This window comes from Colletes gigas, unplaced genomic scaffold, assembly GCF_013123115.1.
Source record: "Colletes gigas isolate AHSC1104 unplaced genomic scaffold, ASM1312311v1 Colletes_gigas_Sc00004, whole genome shotgun sequence".
Lineage (NCBI taxonomy): Eukaryota > Metazoa > Arthropoda > Insecta > Hymenoptera > Colletidae > Colletes > Colletes gigas.
The window spans coordinates 8767231-8785789 of NW_025106633.1; the positions used below are offsets into that span (position 1 = coordinate 8767231).

Here is an 18559-nt window from a genome sequence, read left to right on the forward strand (position 1 = left end):
TCAAAGGGCCGAGGGTAGGGTTCCGTTGGTCGTGTATCCTCTTCGACCCTCCGTCGGTGTGCGCCAACCCTTCTCCCCGATCTCCGCGTGCGCTGGCGAGCTTCCCTCATACCACTTTCGATGGATCGATGGTGATTCGGTAACCCTCCGCGTAGCGGCGCCACTCGCGCAGCCACGACACAGCCGCTCAGTTGGACCTCGGGTTCACTCAGTCCACGACCGTTTGCCACGAGACTTCGATCTCATCGGTCTCTCCCTGTCTTTCTCTACCTCTCCACCCTTCTTTTTCCCGCTTGGAGGACGGAAACCAGCTACCACCACCACCGGCACCCACCACCACCACCACCACCGCCGCCAGCACTACCACCACCGCCGTCGTCGCTGTCTCCGCCACCGACGACCGGGGAGACACACGTAGTCTAAACGTGAGACTCGTACGAACGTCGTCGTCGTCGTTGTCCTCGCCGGTAGTCGACGTACGCTGTTTTGTCGAGCCAGCCCTTCCTCGGTTCTACTCCGTACGGCATCCGTTCGACGTAAAAACCAGCCGCAGATCGAGGTGAGTCGACAGTACCAGACACGACGCGTTCGTTGCAATTTATACACTGCCATTTACGAAAAAAAATACTCGTCAATGTCACCGCGATACGTTTATTGCGTCTGTCGTGCACGCTGCACGCTCCCCCTCGCCCTCGAGGCCGCACGGAACGCTCGTCTCCTCGCTCGAGTCAACAACCCGCGATGTTTTCCTCGCGGTGGTTCCCTCTCGCCGTGGCCGTGGCGGTCGATCACGTTGCGAGAACGTCGCGTCTCTCCTCCCGAATATTTCGAACGCGTTGAAATCGCGAGGCAGCGGGACACGCGCCTACGTTCACGCTGCATCGCTCGTGCCTCGTCGCTCTTGGTCGATCGCGACGCGGACGCGTATTTTCCTGCTCTCTCTTTTTCGTGACTGCCATACGTGTGTCGCGGCTCGATAAAACGCAAGGGTTAGGCCGCTGCAGGTCTCCGTCATCGATCTCGAACGCGGTTTAGCTTTCCCGAGCATCCTCGTCGCGATTTCGGCGGCCGTGCATGCGATGCCCGTCGTCAAAGTCTCCTACGAGACGTTTTACAACCCCCGTCTTTTCTATCTTGTTCTGCTCCCCCGATTTCAAATCGTCGATTAATATACAAGGTTTTTAAAGTAAAACGTTACTCGACGAGAAACTATCCGTTAAGTATCGCGAGACGTACGCAAATATTTGCTAGCGCAGAATGTTCTCCCTGCAGAATATTGCATCACGTTGAGCAAACGAAACGCTCGGAATTACATTTATTTTTATCGCGTCGACATCGTTCTCCGTAAAACTGGTTCCATTAGAGTAATATATCTCCGTGATGTTTTTCGATCGAGCGCCGGTTAAAAGGGAACTGGTTACGCGATGTACGCGCTTTGATGGTCCAAGGTTCGTTTCCCGAAGTGCACGCGTTTTTTTCCGTACGATTTCGCGCCGGTGGACGTCTGTAGGTTAGGAAGGTCGGAGAAAGATGGACGAAGGTCAACGAACTCGGCGTCGTTCCTATGCCTTGCTTTCCTTACGAAATTATTTTTACGATACCTCGAAGCAGGGAACGTTTTTCAATTAATCATCCAAGGACTTTTAGGACAGTTATTTCTCGTCCGCGTATTAATTCGCGCGGTGGATCTTCGTTTATCTTGTATCGCGATAATACAGTTCGCGACGGGTGTACTGTTCGTGGATATTTCCGCGGAGAGGAACTGCCAGTAGACGCTAATTCCCTTCCCCCGGAGTTTGATAGAAATTTAAAGCTCCGAAAGTTTTGCGCGCGAATCCAGTTGCGAGCCAGTGATCTTCGAGTCCATTACGATACCGAGGATTTGAAATTTCTTACCCGCTCGAGGAGGCAATCGCAACTTGGATTAAGTCCGCGTTCGAGGCTTTAGACTCTGCCTAAAATCTTGGAATAGAAACTCGTTTTTTCCCCCATTTTAACAGCAATTTCAGTCTGCAAAAATTGGCGTTGGTTTCTGGAGAAGATTGATCTCTTGGTTATCGTGGATCTGAGTTAGGTTTGGGTTAGAATTGGATTAGCGTCGAGAGGCTTTAGACTCTGCCTAAAAACGTGGGACCCTTGGAATAGAAACTCATTTTTCCCCCCATTTTAACAGCAATTTCAGTCTGCAAAAATTGGCGTTGGTTTCTAGAGAACATTGATACGTTCTAGGCGGGAAAAAGTCATGTTTGCTGAATTTGTAAATTAGTTTCGTTCTGATATCTCTTCTGATAGCTCTTGGTTATCGTGGATCTGAGTTAGGTTTGGGTTAGAATTGGGTTAGCGTCGAGAGGCTTTAGACTCTGCCTGCAATCTTGGGACAATCGGAATAGAAACTCATTTTTCCCCCCATTCTAACAGCAGTTTCAACCCGCAAAAATTGGCGTTGATTTCTGGAGAAAATTAATTTTCTTTCCGCTTAATTTGTCGATTAGTTAGATCCTTTTGAGCTATTTTCTCGAGTTCGTTTCGCGGTGGCTGTCGATGGAGCCGCGCCATTGTTGGCACGCTTTCTTGGTCGTGTTTAATGCACCGAAATAGGGTGTCCCAACCTTCGAGTTTGGTTCAAGGCTTCATCGATCGGTTCTGGTTTTCCTTAGTTCGTCGAAACGTTTGACGCGTCGTTGACACGGCCATTTGCCAGCTCTGTCTCTGCACACCGAGCCCCCAGGTTCCTCTTCGACCATTCAGCTTGATAAATGCTCGCTGCACGGTCTCGTAATTAATGGCGGAGGTGATACGTCGCTGTCTGATTATGCGAATAGGCTTAACCTTGGCGCAATGAATCACGGACGTCTGCCGTGCGCGGTGCGCGCCTCTTACCGTAACGATCGTTAAACGTATTTCGTGGCATCGATATCTCGTTGCCCACGGAATCACAAATCACTGAAAGTTATCGTTGCTCCTCCGCCAGCGAAAGCATCTTTAATTGCTTACTTAAACAAGGATATTGTGGATTCGGAAACGAAATAACCGATCCACGAATAGCAGGATAGAGGCAAGAGTTTCGTTTGTATTTTAGCGCAAATACTCGGAAACGAGGTCATACGGATACAGATTTAACCACGATACTCGGGCTCGTGCTCCCCCAAACTCCTTCATTATGGAATGCTTTTTATTGTTACCTAGTTAGGCGAGTTTTATAATTAATACCGTGTTCCAGCTTTGGAATTCAAATAAAAATAACAATACGGCCATGGGGATTATAAAATTGGTTGGAAATTGAAACCGTGCTGGATGTTTGACACGATAAATTTTATCCCTCGAAGGATAGACGGATATATTTTTTTTTATCGTTAACAATTCTTCGATCCGCGAGGCGTACACGATAAAGATTACTATACTAAACGTCAACCTATTTGAACGCTTTTAAGTTCCACGATATAGGACTGTAAAAGGGCAGAGAAAGCAACCCGACAATCAACTGTAACCGTATCCTACTCGTTTTCACTGTTTCCTGTCCGTTCCTCGTTCGCTCGTGCAGTTTCGTACCAGCTTTAACAGTTTCGCAAACTCTCATATTGTTTCTCTCAAATTCTCCCCGATATGAACGTAACACGACAGATATTGCCAATCAAACGTAGGCAAAGCTCGTCGAGGTCCTCGATCTATCCGATCGTATCGACCTAGGCTGAAAGTTTATTCTTTTAATTTAAAAATTAAAACACTTTCGCGCTTTCTTCGTTTCGATCGTCGAGTGTATCGTGGAACATGGTTTTGGAAACGTCAAACTGGAAGATATCCTTGTTTCGCATTCCTGTAGCACGTATCGAAATTGAGACGTCCTTTCTAGGGAGAAGCTCGCCGTTCTGCTCGACCGCATTACCATTTTTCGGCAATCGAACCGAATCGATAGTCCGTTCGCTGCCCCGGCGCCGCGACGTGTCGTTCCTCGGCGTCGAATCGAAGCCCGTTGATTCGGATACATAAATCGCGTGCAAAGCAACGTTGCTCCTTTTTTCTCTCAGCTCCATTCTAATGGCGATCGTAATCCACACGGACGAAACGAGTTCCAAATATATCCCTGGCGACCCGTGTAGCGACGATGGCCTAAATTCTAACGTCCATCGGGAACAATGGCGCTTCTGACTTGTTATCTGCTCCTGTAATAATAGAATAAGATCACCGGGGAACGAAGATTCGCGCAGGTATAGTCGAGAATATTTATTTAGGGGCGAAAAGGAACTCGTTTAGAAAAATGATCGTCGAAATTGAAAAAGATTCTTTGATCTCGAAAGGTACATTAATCGTTTGCACTCCAATGGAATACATAATATCGCAATTGGATTTAAGATTTAAGAAGAACGAAGAAATTCTAAATTACAAATATTTATAAATTTCTCCGGAGAAAAAGGATAATTTTAATATTCTTTAAAATGGCATCGGAAAATTGCATTTAAATATCCAGTTAGTTTTATTGAAATTAGTTCTCGGAGCGCAAAGGATTAAAAGAGTCAAGAGATACGGAAGTACTATTATTCATTTATTAAAGGGGAAGATTCTTTGGTACATAAAGAAGTAGTATGCAAAGAGAAAGAAATTAAAATTCAAATAGTATTTATTAGCAGTAGTACTAAAGCGTGGGTGATTTTTCACCGAGGAGTTAAAATAATTGTGAAGATTGTTGAAAAATAATGGCTCTCGAATTTGAACGAGGCTCTGAATATAACTGATACGCTAGTTTTCCGATTGTCTAAAACCAAAGTTTCGTTTTCGTGTATAAAAACGTGCACTTGATGAAGCCGTCTGCGATCAATCGGTCCATAAATAATTTCGAGGGAGAAATTTGAGTCGGAAATAGTCCTCAGCAATGATTACTTTAACGCGAGATACGATGACCCAGTTGTTGTCGAGGGGGTAGGGGGTTGCCCTTAATGCGCGACCGAATATTGCTCGAAATAGAAGACCTCGATGGGAGCGGTGTGATACTTTCTATAACGGGCAGTGAAATCGAATCGGTCTGCGGGACGGCCCTTTAAACCTACAACCTTTTAACCCAGTCGCGAGGAGTTGCGTGCCAGAATCCTGGAACGAGATCGAGCATCGTTATTTACGAAATTGTAAGGATGTCAGGGATGATTATAGGCGTGTGGTCAGACTCAATGATTCGGATTACATTATTTAATATTACGATAAACTATTCGACACAAAGTACATAAAAGACACAAGCCTAAAAATCCACCGACGATAACGTTTCCTTCTCGTGTCAATGTTCCTCGATCAAGACACACATATAAATTAAGGAACGATCGTCGTGCAAGTAGTAAGGATCAAGGTATCGGCCGGCCGGTAGCCGGACAACGGAAGAGACATTTTAAAAGGCGAGCAACGGAAAAGTCGTTAAATGGCACAATTCGTTCCCCCTTCTGGGAAAGAGAAACGGTTATAATAACGTAACGGGGGGGAACACGGAAGCGGCGGCGCGTGGAAAAATGAATTAGGGGCCATCAATTCGAAACGGAATTATACCGTTTATCCAGGGAAACGACTTGCTAAAAGTGAGACCTCGAACTTCGAGAACGGCAGTTTTCCGGTAGAAGGAGCATTGGCCTCGTTACCGTCCCGCAATTTCACCAGTGATATTTTTTCCCCCCCTCCTCGAGGGGCTAGGGAGGGGGAAAAGGGTTCGAAAGAATGCGCTCTCCTTTGAGGGGGCCAAGGAGGCGGGCGGGGACAGTTCTTAACGAATTCGGAAGCGCGCATACCTAATGGCGGAACGCTTTCGCGGAAACTAATTTCGAGTACTCGAGGACTCACGGGTCCACGAGTTGCCGAGTAATTTTGAAACGGCTTTGAAGCGTTCCGGGATGCGGTACGATAATTCGACCGGCGTCGGACTTAGGCGAGGGCAGGTCAGGGATCGTCGGAGAAGGTAGATGAAAGAAAGAGGAAGTCTGGGTGTGGGTGTGAGGGGGGGGAGTGGGGTGGAATACACGGAAGATGGGGACATATATTAGAGAGAGAGCCTCTCCCCCCTCCACGGTAACTAGCATCGGTATCGATCGCGATGGCGAACGATTCGCTTTGGCCCCGCTCGTTCTTTCATTAGTTTTCCTATTTCATCTGTTCGCCGGTTTCCGGGGCCAGCGTTCGACCCTTTGATCGCGCGTTCAGAAAAATTCGAATTGAAACGCTGCTGAAACGATGGCGTAGCTCAATTCGGTTAATTAAGCTGCTTCGATTACGCTCGAGCGTGTTCTCGCGTTTTGTGCCGAACGCCCCCGCCCCCGCGCCCGCCCGATTCCCATTTCGAGGGGTTTTTTTTTTTTGTATCGCTCACCTTTCCAGAAGTATAAATTACCGGCTGCTTTGTACCGCGAAGATTTTTCGAAGCTCTCTTCTTCCAGACTTTTTACCCTCGCGAACCCCGATAGAGACCGTTCGGTCAATTTAATGGCGGGGGGAAAGGAGGCTGGTCGTTTAACCGAATTCTCGTTAGCTCGTCCATTGTAGGACGCCGCCAGACGTTGCAGCACCAAGTTTCAGAATCTGGATGACCTTTTACGAGAAAGGAAAAGAGTTTCACGGTGGTCGAAGACAGGCGAAGGCCAAATAGTTTCCAGGAAGTAGTTCCGTGGTCCCGTAATTCGATGCTCGACGAGAATTAACTGGGAACTCTGGGTTTTGTTAAATGTCTCTTTATTCAAGAATACACGTCACTGTATAGGTAAATGGATTTAAAACTGTAACTCTTCAACCTCGATTTCCGGTCAAGACTGTGTTGTATGTATACTTGAAGGTCTCGAGACCTAAACGAACCCCCAAAAGAGGGGGTTTCTTCATCGATAACAGAGATTTCGATCTCGACGAAGCTTGATAATAGTTTTTAAAATGCTGGGGTTAAACTTTCGTCATTTACGGCGACGCAAGAAATTTCAAGGCGCGAGGTTCGCGTTCTTTTAATCTCGCGGCCTTGTTCCCGTCAGCCTCTTTCGTCTAGCGCGCCTCCTTTCGCTTTATCACGGCGTTCAGTTTCCACTTTTGTTTTTTTCGAAACGGCAACGAGGGCGTGCAGAAGGGGACCCGGGTGCGTCCTAATTTTCTTTTTCAGCCCGGCGGGCCGTTGTTGCGTACTCGCCAGTGGCGTACAAGCCCGTTACGTGTCCCATCGTTTCGGATAATTTCGTCGCGTCGACGCGATTGCACACGCGATGAGTCGTTCTCGAGCCAAGCCCCTTGATTATCGACCGCCGGCCACGGCTTATCGTCGATTATCAGTTCGGGATATAGCCGTGCTTATCCTTTGCCTATCCTCGTATATCAACTATCGCCTCGTGTACATCGCCGTCAGCTCGATTATGCTTATATGTGTCTCGATAACGCGATCGGTCCCGCGTGCGAAAGATTAAATCTCGTGTCGCGCGGCGATTCCGTGATTCTTGTTTTTACGATCCCCGGTTTCCAACGAAAATGTCACGAACGCTCGACGTCAACGCAGCCACCCAAAAGTGTTTAACGCGCCCACTGGGCCGGACCGATCCAAAATTGTCCAGGGAAACGAAACTTTGTTTTTAGACGATTACAAACCATCCACAATTTATTTACTCGTACCAAAGGGTAACTTCTGTTTTCTTTTTATTACGCAATTAAATTTACAATTAATTCCATTGGAGAATTTTTAGTAAATATGTTGGCTAAGACGATGACACGAATAGTAGACTGGTGGATACATAGGTTAAGATATCAAATATTTATTTATTTATTTATTCACGGTATTAAATATCCATTAGTAAAAAAAGAGATATTAGTTTAGAAGATAGTTGCACAGTGATGATAAACAAAAACACAAAATTGAATGTTAAGAAGTATGGGACAAACGATTATAAGGGTTATAGAAGCCATAAAGTATTAAAGTCTAGATTAATTTTCTTCAACGTTTAATCGTGAGAATTTTTATAGCTATTTAGTAAAAAATCATGTCACCCATGCCTTCTCCGCATTCGAGGCAATTTTATATCTCGACCTTTTCCTCGTGACATTTGTTTCACAGTTCTGGCGATCCTCCCGGATCACATATCGAGCCTGGAGATAAAAAAAGAGACAGATTGGGCTCGAAAAAGGCACTCGCCGATCGATCCGTCCATATTTGCTTATTTGCTTTTAATTTCATAAAGGTGCAAAGGTCGTGCGCTGTCCATGAGCCTATTAATCTTTTGAAATTGGGTCATCGTTGTTGTTCGATATTAAGCGATGCGCGGTTAATTTTTTTTGCCCCATCTTGATGTTGTTCCAATGAAAGGCGAATCGATCTCGGTGTTTTAACGTTTTCATCAAAATCCACCGTCCCATTCTCGGTCTTGAAAAGCTTCCGATTGAAGCCAGCTTATCAATTACCGTGCTTTTTATCGACGCGTGTCTGCTATTTAGAGTCGAGCAAAAGCGTCGAATTATCCGACGCGAATAAATTAGCGTCGATCTCTCGAGGGAGACTGTGGGAAAAATTCCAATACAGTTTTCGAGACAACGGTGGCGAGGGAGCTGCAAATGGTTTCATAATGTGGTTCTGCTGTCTTGTAGATGACCACGATACCCCGCTGCGAGTCCATCGGTGGCGGCGCAAGGACGCCATTTGTCAAGTAAAGCCGTGACCTTTCGCGGTATCGTTCGACGATCGTGGTCGTGTTCTCCCGCCCTTTTCTTCTTCTCTCTTTCGTTCGATCGTTTTTGTCGACACTCCGTCGCTCTCGAGACGCTTTTCGAAACGCAGCAGCGTTTGGACGCCCGGTTTGATCGAGCTCCAGAAACAACGCGCGACACGATTGTTTCGAATTCTGATTTACTTCCCGCTTGTCATTTCAATAACGGAAACAGCCAGCAAAATATTTCGGTTGACCTGGATCACCCGCGTGGATGTTGACGGCACGTTATTAACAGCCCGCGTTCGTTATAATTGATGACCTTCGAAATAGAGGTCATTTATTTTTCTAGGTTCCTTTACCGTTCCTGAAATACGGGGCGCCGCGGCGCTGCGAATCACGGAAATACCAAGGGTCGGGAAAAATGCGCGGCGAATGCCAGGGGTCTGGGCGCGGTGGAAATAACGAATCCTTTAAAATATATTTCCAATTACGCGGCGTAATAATTATTTAGTCACGGCGACGCGCCTCGAAAAGCTGCTAGTTTTCGCGGAACGAGTTATCAGCAACGTCACGCTAAATCTTTGACACCTGACCTACATTATTAAAGCAAGGATTAGCACCGACCGCCATTCAAAATCCTATTACACGGTAATTTACGTTTTATCCGTGAGGGGAACGGTGCACGGTAAAAAAAAAAAAAATTTTTTTTTAAAGCCCCGCGCGCAGCGGCCATTTGACTTCGTAATTCCTGTGGCCGGAAGCTACAGCCGGGTGGATGATGGCACATTTCGGTAATAAGTCGACGAGAGCCGTTCTTTTTCTTTTTCTCTAACCGAAACCTTCCCCCTACTCCCTCCCCCTTCCCTCCTTTCTCTTCGTACGCTGAATTTCCTGTGAAACCGAGAACTGAAATTTTACAATGGCGTTTCACCGTCATGGTAACGTAATTAAATTACTCGTCCTTTCTATATCCATTATGGCTGTATAATGAGAGTAACAAAATTACACTACATTACGAACTTTAATATAATATATTGCGCGCGAGGCATTTAATGCATTAACGTATTGATACGTTGCGTTTCATTAAATTATCCGGCTATTATTCCCGAATATTGTGGAGGATCTTCTATTGTCGAAAGTACCAAGCTGTCCCGTAACTAACGTAACCATCGTTTCGGTTTTCATTCGCGTATGCACCTGCGCCCCCTTTTTCGGTGCTCGAAATTTCACATTACGAACGGGCCATCGCCCAATCGACTATATTATTACTTCAAACTTGGCCCCGAGTGTGCGTCAGTTTCCACGGAAACATAAAAACCTCGCGCTATTTCGTACGAGTTTATTACTAATCCTCCCCAAAATGGCCGACTCGACTACCCCCATTCGATATTCGTGCAAGCAAGGATAAGCTTCTCGTAATATCGCAGCGAAAAAAAAATTCAATTTTAGCGTATTAAAGGGGTCCGGGCGAACGTATGAGAGCAGACACGTTTGTGGCGCATGCACGGTACATCGAAGAGGGAATTCTGTTTAAAAGGCAAATCTGACAGCTTACGTATTAACGATGCCCCCGTATAAATCGAGAAAACGCGTTGGCGGACGAGAATGTTTTCAGTTTCTTTCCCGGGGAGTTAGTCCTGACCGATATATCGCGCGGACGCCTAGCCACTTTAAAACTTTCTTTCCCGAGGCTCGAGTAAATCATAGCGTCGTAATTCGTACGAACAACGAAGCGCGTGAAACACGGTCGCTGGATCCGCCCGGAGACATCTTCGCGGTTGCAAATGGCGATATTTTCTGTTCCTTGGTCGTTGTCCTCTAAATTCAACCGTGTACAGTTACTCCCACTCGTATTCGTACAATGTAATGGTCATTCGCTGTAAATGGGGGGGAAAAGTAACTTGCTTTTTATGTGGACGGTTGTAGAAAGTTTGGACACATTGGTTTTCGTGCGATCACCCAAGTGCAGCTTCATTTGGCCGCGTGCAATACGGGATGGGTGGTGAAAGGAGAAAATAAACATTATTAGTATTGTTGGTTTTATTTGTACACTGTTTGTATTAGTTGATTATATGTACTGAAACGAGTATATTCCATATAATAAATAAATTATAAATGAATAAATAAACTATGCTTCTGTATCGATTTGGTAATGGCGCATTATTACTTGCTCGTACTGTTAACACAAAAATACTTCGTAAATAGAAGGGTAACAGGAGTTGCAATAAACAAAATTTGGTGTTCATTCAGTTACCATTCAGCTACCACAAGTTACAAATGGAAATATAACTGGGTTGTACGATTTAGTTTCAGCGAATTATTCTGCGATAAATTATGGCATCTCGCCGATGACCAACAGCGTAGTTTGTACAGTCTGTGGAAACCTTGGTTGGATTTCGATTTCGTGGGGCGGGACGATACGACATTCGTTTCTTGCGTCGATAGAACGTAAACAGGGGAACGAAGTTATGTTTCTCCGGGTAGGAAATATTCGCAGGCGTCGTCTGTGCAGATGCGACGGTAGCATGTGCAGCCGACTGAGTTTCAGGCTGGGGAAGAGCCCCTCCCCCCCGTTCGCGGGACGGCAAATTACCAACTGGATTAATCCGCCAAGTGCCTGGCTGCACACACTTGAGATGCATACTGTCGGTGCATACAGATAGCTAGCATATGTAGGACCCGGATTGTCTTCTTGCACAATGCATCTGCGCGCTGTCTGATGAAATCCTTATCTATTTTGCGAGCTGGGACACCTAAGTACCAGCGTGCGCTGTTCCCTCGCGATGCGACGTAACTGATTTTCGACGGCCTCGTCGAGTCATCCCCATAAGTAATCTCTAATCTCGAGAATTTTTTAGCTTCTCAGTGAGCAATCGTGTCACCCATATGTGGCGTTAAGGAAGAAGTTTATCAAACATCGAGAGCTCGCACAATAATGATCGATGAATCACGAAGAAGTTTGTCTAGATTTTCACGACGTTTAACGCCGCGCGGGGTGAGTTGAATTCCCAGCGTGTTGCGCTAATCCTGTCGGGGAAACGTACGTTCGCAAATCACGGGTCGCAGTAAAGACGCGAGAAGCTGCCGCAAGAAATACTGACGACCACCACCTTCTCGTCCCTGACGGGATTAAATTATATAGTACCGTTAGCAGGGGATACAGAGACATTACAGTATTTCACGAGTATAGGATACCGAGTAAATCTAGACGTCAGGATTCGTTGGTGGTAAAGCACTGGCGTACCTTATCCCGGGTGTGCCTGACTCGGCGCAAAATGCACCCTACCGTGGACCCCCGGCACTGGGTTGTCGTTGCATAATGTACCCGAACTTGTGGCCAGCCTTTGCGAACCTTTCGGGCGTAAAGCTTACCCGACCTGCCTCTCCAGCTACTCGTACTCTCACCCTTTACCCTTATACTTCTTTCCTCCTCTCCGTTCGGCCTTTCCCTCCTCCCCCGCGATCGGTATATCCTGTCTTCCGGATCGCTATCGGCGCTCCTTGTTTATCTCCCCGTCGTCCCTTTTCAACCCTTTGCCGGATACCGTCCTTCTCCACTCTTCTCTCTCTTGGACTCGCGCGCAAGCTCGTATTTTCCGAGCGTTCTCCGTCTTCGTCGACCTGCCCTTTCCACCTTTGTCTCTCGGTGTACCTTGGTTGGCCGTAACGTGTCGCCTCCTCGTATCAAAATATGGCATCGAACGACGCCCGGTATCTTCCTCCCACGTTTTCTCTACCCCAGGACGACGTCTCTATCTACGGAGACCCGGAAACTATGTATGCTCCCTCTCGATAGAGAGCCAACTTCCGGGATTGAATTTTACGGTTTGGCGACGCGATGGCTTCTCGCTTCGACGGAGACACCCCTCTTACCTGGTCCTCGCTTTCCTCTCGCTACGCTCCTCCCAGAATTCTGCACCAATGTATGTTAATTTTTTCTCGTCACTGTCATTTTTTTATGTTTGCATTATAGCACCATCACTATTCGCTTCTTTTGCTCGCTTGGTATGATTTAGTTTTAAGGGATGACAATTATTGTTCACCTTCAAATTATACTTTACAATACAACATTGTAATTAACAAAAACCGCATTTTTATATACCTTTTTTAACTGTAAACGATATCGAGGGAGCCGCGTGATTTGCGCGGCATTCCACGAAACGTGAAAATGTTTCCCGGAAGCCCGGCTTTGTTTCAAGAGACAAATTAACGATAGTGGAAACGCCGTCTTTTCTCTCCGGGGGGGTTTTCGCGTATTCGATCGAAAGGCACTATCATTTTCCGTTATTACAGGGGAAAAGATGAGAAACTGGGCCAATTATTTCGCGTCAAGTGGCCCCGCGGCCGGCGAGCCGGTTTCTTTCTCTTATCCTTCGATTAAGAACCTCCCTCGGGGTAGTTCGAACGAAAGTGGACCGGCAGTCTATATTGTTCTTATTTCCAACTAATAAACTCCCGTTCCTGATAAGCCCATCAGCCGTCGAATATCGTTACCGGACGAATCTTATTTTTTGCCGGTATCCTCCGCGAGATTCCCTTCGATCTATGGAATAATCATCCTCCCTCGCTTCAATCCCCGTCCAACTCTTCTTCATAAATATTTATCAGCTCCCGATTTATACGTAAAATTTCATTCCACGAATTAACCATCGAATTGCAATGTTTACGAAATACGAGAGCGTTTTGATTTCTTTCGATCGACGCAATTATCCGGGAATCGCTGAGACACCACGGGGGGTGGAGGAGTCGAAAGCGGATCACGTATCGGCGTAATCGATCACGCACGGTCGAGCCAAGTTCGCGTAAAGTCAGGCCAGCGACGGAGACGACGCTCCGAATTCCGTTGCACGATTTATGGAACAGAAAGATTGCCTTCGCGACAACGGGCGTACTCTCGAGAATCGAAATGGAAATTTTTTCTTTTTTTTCGCCTCCCGACCTTTGCACCGGTGATCTTTGTACCTCTCGAAAAAGAGACAGTGACTATAAATACCGTACCGGTATTTGTATCGTTCGACTCTCTCTCGTTGTCTCTTTTTCGTCCAGGGTTTTTATTAGGTTGCCCGACGGAGCGCGTTACCCAAATATATCCAAATTGAAACGAGCAGGGACGCCCGGTATCCGAGCGATGCCGATTTCCCCGTTCGCAGGACCGTATTCTCCGTCGGGATTTCATCTCGTTCCCCCTGTACACGCGTCGATTTACCGCCGAAATTGGATCGACAACGATTCGCAACCCTTTCTCGCCCCCGACGGAATTGTTAAATCTCTCGAAATTTTTCTCCGCCAGGAGGTATCCTCCGCGCGTTTGTTTTCCCCCAACGATCGGTAAATCCGAAACTAACGGGGATTTGTTACGGCTGGCTGGGAAATTTGGGCACGGGAACTCGTCGGTACGATAGCAGAAAATACGGGGAAGAACTATTTTCCATCTTATTAGCCCGCGAACGATAAACGAGTATCGCTTTGGATGGCGCGATACTATTTTAATGGAATCTCGCGGCATTAATTAAGATTCTGTTCCGGCTAGAATCTGCCCAGCGAAGGATCACGTAACTATTACTAAATGCATTTAGTGTCTATTAGCGGCGCGTTTCCGCGTCACACTACGGGAGGCTAATAATCTTCGTCGGTGTTCGTGCAAAAAGGGGAACGATGGCCCGCGACGAAAGGCGTGAAGCGTCGTAAAAGCATGGAAAATTGTGTTACCAATGCACAGAGAGAGTTTTAATGGACATTTTGATGTTCAATTACTCCGACCATTTCGCTTGTAAATTAATTTCTCGCGAGCCACGCCGCCCTAACGGCCCTCGATCCTGCCAGACTGATAGAGAGACACCTTTTGATTTCCGCTTCGAACAGATGGTCAATTAAATTATTTAAGAACGGACGCTGCCAGACGATGCTCGGGAATAGAAGGCGGCCCCGAATGGCGGACACGCTTTGAAATTCATCCCTACGACATCCAAGGCAATACTAGAAACCCTCGAGACGTCTGCTCTTTCGCAAACTATATTATATCTCTTTAAAAGAAATACAAATTCGCGTGGCACTTGTTCGTTCCTCTTTCTTTTATCGAGCATTTAAGATCACAGGTTTATATTCCAACTTGAATCCTTTACGAATGGAGAAAATAATTTTACAAGCCTCTCTGATGCTTGGCAATTAGGAAACCCCAAAGCTATCCAATTTATTTTTAAGATTTTCCACGATACCATAATGGTTGCAACTGATTCTATTGCCATTTGGAATACGAATTAGCTAGGAATAATCGCGGAGGAACTCGAGGTCGTGTCGAAAATATGAGTAGAGGGAAGCTACTTTCGAAACCGATCGGATCTTCCCTGGTGGCACCTTCGACACGGCAAATAGAAGGTCGGAAAATTGTGTAAGGCAAAAAATTCCAGTAAGTGAAAAATTGATCGAATGGTTTGGCGGTGTCGGTGGTCCTCCCTCGAGACTGTTCGCTTTTTCTATCCTTTTTTCCTTTCCTATTCTGCTTCCGTCTTGTTATTCCCGCACGTTCGTCGCGTAGATCGGCACAGCCTTTATTCTTTTTACACGCATCGTTCCAATTTTCCTACAACATCCACGAATCTTTCGATTTAAAACGCGTTTGTCTTCAAAATTTTCATTCTCGTCCAATCCTTATTTATTTATTTATTTATATGTGTAAAAGTCGTCACTAGTGATCACGCTTTTTAAAGGAATACAGAGAACCACTAAAGAAGTCCAGACGCTGGCTAAACTTATTAGCTTAGACAACGATTTGGATAGGATTAATACAATTATTGTATGTATAATGTCGTTTAAATGTTGGAATATGGAATAATTTTATTTTTCGAGTAATTCTTGCTGGAGAATTAAATTTAACTAATTGTAAAATTTCAGGGCAAAATTCTTACTCATTGCATATTTATTTTAATTTCATACAAACGTTATCAAGCGTATAGTAAACTAGTAGCATTAAAATTTGCATTTCTGAAGACAGAGGAGCAAAATTTCCATACAGTCTCTTCTCGTCCGCCCAGTTGTTACTCTTACTACTTGCCTCGTCCGACCAAGCGTCGACCTCTACTACTTGCATCGTTCAATGTCGACGGAACAACGCGTCTCGTCGCGGTTCTTTTCGATCCCACAGACCGTGGCTACGCATATTCTCGACACGAAACGCCACGACTCGTAAAAAAATCATTGTTGTTGATTTTCAGAAACAGTGAAATCTTTTACACACGCGAACTCGAGTCGTAACATCCTTTACACGCGTATTCTTCGGTAGGATCGCGTTTATGGCTTCCTCGATGGCTCGAATTTCCCGCGGCACGTCATCGATCTTCGGCGTGGTTGATAAAGCTAATTCAATGAACAAGTCGGGACGCGAGGTAAACTGCGAAGGGAACAAATTTTCCGAGAATTGCTTTTCATCGTGCATGATGAATCGTTGCATGTATCGTTACATGACTCGATGCTCGCGTTGTTATCCCTCCCTCGTCGCCTTGTCTCGGTTTATGAAAGATCGCGAGCAACGTGGCTCCTTGGAATGCATTTGGTTTCTAGTCGCCGAGAAACCTGTGGACTTTTAAACATAAATTTTCGTTGCGATCGTATAACGGAAATTTGTCGCGAATTTAACGTTTGATCTCTCACCACGCGGCGTACACGAGGAGTCATAAACGAATTATCGCGCGAGTGGACTGTAAAATCGTAACGGTTAAAAGGCGCGTTTAATTAAACGACTTTACGGCGTACGCGATACCCTTTGTGCGTATGAAATTTAATATCTTCTTTCAGCGGGATAATTTAACGTTTTAAGAGGAAAGTTTAACCGCGGTCAGGATTTTCGATCCGTCGATAATCGTATTTCACGTTTCGCGTGTCTTCGAAACGCAACTTCAGCTAGTTCGGGCTCCCTTTCCTTCGTTTCGAGCGGCTCTCTCGTTGTTTCGTGACCTTTCGTCTTCCCACAACTTCCCGGAGCGAACGTTTCGCCGTCGCGGTTTTAATCAACGAAAGTGGGGGGACGCTTAACTTTATCGGACCGTGATATTTGTCAAATAATTTCGTCCGGGCTAAAAACTCGCGAAATCTGGCGACGTTGATTGTCACCGTGAAACAGTTATCTCGTTTCGGGGTTTCGCGTTCCGGTGAATTTCGACGGAGATGGTCTCGTCGATGTTTGGTTTTCGTTCCATTTCTCTTCTTTGTACTCTATCGAATTTCACGATCTGTATTTTTTCTCCCCCGTCGGCGCTACTCTTTGACGGCGAAGCTACGCGATGGAAATAGAGTAGTCTGGACAGCGCGACAGGTTTTCAGTGAAAAGCGATACGCGAGGAAGTCCGGTTCCGCTGCATCATCGTGCTCTCCGATCTTGCACAACGAGTCTAGCGATCGATCGATCCCGACAAATATTTTCGTTACAACGTCCTCATTTTTCTTTGTCTCGAGCATCGTCTGCTCGTACGAAACTCGATTGTAGTTGCTCGGATTGGCGATATTCCTGGAAAGAGGGTCATTCTACTCGTACCAAAAGGTAATTTCTCTTTTTTTTTATTATTGAATCACTAAATTTACAATGACACGAATAGTATACTGGTGAATACATTTATTTATTTATTTATACAAGGTGTTAAATACCCGTTAGTAAAGAAATAAAAAAAAGGATTTCTCCCCATAAGATTGAAAGTTCAAAGAACCCAACGTCTTCGTATGCTCCTTGGAGAAGATCCGGGAGTAATGTCTGTGTTTTCTTTGGCTTCTCGATATATCGTTATTCTTCTATCCCCTCGTTGTGGCTGGCGTTCCTCTCGTTCCCTCTTTCGGCGAAGATCTCACCCCCGGTGTCACTCGAACGTAGCAACTTCGTTATCTACGGGTACGTCCGTCAACCCCGTCAAACGCTTCCGACGCTTTGTGCGGGGAGTTTCGCTCGCGTCAGGTTCGGCGTGATCGGCGACGCCGGCGTGGTGAGTCGACGTCGACAACGACGACGTCGGCGTCGTCCTCGTGGTCTCGACGGCTTATCCGTTTAATTAACGAGACAATGCCCAGGCTGGAGATTGTACGCGGCGGGTCCATAGGGACTGAAAGCGAACAATATCGTTATTGTTTACTCTGCTCGGTGCCCCGCGTCGTTTCCCCGCTCGACGCGTCGCCCGCGAGCCGGCCCGGCGTCGATTCGAGCCTACTCGCTCGAAAAACTACGATAATCGAACCGTCGAACTCGTTTCGTCGACTTACCAGCCGGGATCGAGGGCGGTACGCCCCGCGAAACATTAATCTTCTCGTCCCGAAAGAGGGTGGTTAGCAAAAAAAATTATTCACCGTCGTTCCCAGCTACCCGCAGAAAGGAAATGCGATTCGAGATTCGTAGATTTTCAGGATCGATAGGAGAGATAAATCGTCCTTCGGAGCCCCGGTGTCAGACGCATAAATACGGCCGGAACGCGTCCCCCGTTACATGGTCGCGAACCACGAATAGGCTATTCTTCAAAAACGTGCGAATAATACGAAACGGACGTGGAGTCCGAAGGTTCCCTTCCTTTATCCGAGATACGTATCCCCCGGGCAGCGATCGTTTGAATTTATGTAACAGGTACCAGAAGACGCTGAAGACATTTCACCCCCCCTGCTCCTCCATCCTCGAATAAACGAGATCCTTGTTTTCGTTGAATGGACGCACGCGTACGCGTTACAAATTTTTCAACGATTCCGTACGCTGCTTTCGACCTTCCGTCTGTTTGCGGAGGCTCGAGAATGGTCGTTTAACCTCTGAACAATAATCTGAGAGTCTCAGGACGTTGTGCTCTATGGAGTTACAGAGAATCCCTATCTAAGGTTCGGTGACGGGTCAACGGCCCGAAAGTTATCGAGGGTAGGTCTATAAAAATGATCGTTTCTTTCTATTGGAAAAAGGAAGCACC

The 18559-nt window shown here is 46.3% G+C and overlaps 1 protein-coding gene across 1 annotated transcript in view; it reads left to right on the top strand.

Moving 5' to 3' along the window:
• The first annotated feature begins 233 nt into the window (after positions 1–233).
• Positions 234–18559, top strand: part of LOC122405558 (complexin) — a 205105-nt gene continuing 186779 nt past the window's right edge. Inside the window, exon 1 of the mRNA XM_043410424.1 lies at positions 234–559. The gene's annotated coding sequence lies outside the window, so the exon portion shown is untranslated. The remainder of the gene's footprint in view (positions 560–18559) is intronic.